Genomic DNA, 244 nt, shown 5'->3' on the forward strand with positions numbered 1-244 from the left:
GCATTATGTTTTTCTTTCAAAGATGACATCATCCCCGTGGTTGTGGTGACATTGCATCGTATAGTGCGTGCCTTGTGTTAGCATCTGTCAAGGTGACTGCGTGTTAGAGGAGCAGGCAAAATGTAGATTTAATTTATTGCTTTCATTTCTGCTATGTAGCAAGTCACCAGCTGGTGGGGGAATTGGTGGTGGTGGGGAGGAGCTGGGGGGGGGGGCAATGTGCATGCGTTTGTGAAGGAGCAGG

The 244-nt window shown here is 48.8% G+C and overlaps 1 protein-coding gene across 5 annotated transcripts in view; it reads left to right on the plus strand.

Moving 5' to 3' along the window:
• Positions 1-244, plus strand: part of mast4 (microtubule associated serine/threonine kinase family member 4) — a 97,818-nt gene that overhangs the window by 52,833 nt on the left and 44,741 nt on the right. The gene's annotated exons all lie outside the window — the stretch shown is intronic.

The sequence above is a fragment of the Morone saxatilis genome, unplaced genomic scaffold (assembly GCF_004916995.1).
Source record: "Morone saxatilis isolate NCDOM2014 unplaced genomic scaffold, NCSU_SB_2.0 Contig21, whole genome shotgun sequence".
In the NCBI taxonomy this organism is placed as follows: Eukaryota; Metazoa; Chordata; class Actinopteri; family Moronidae; genus Morone; species Morone saxatilis.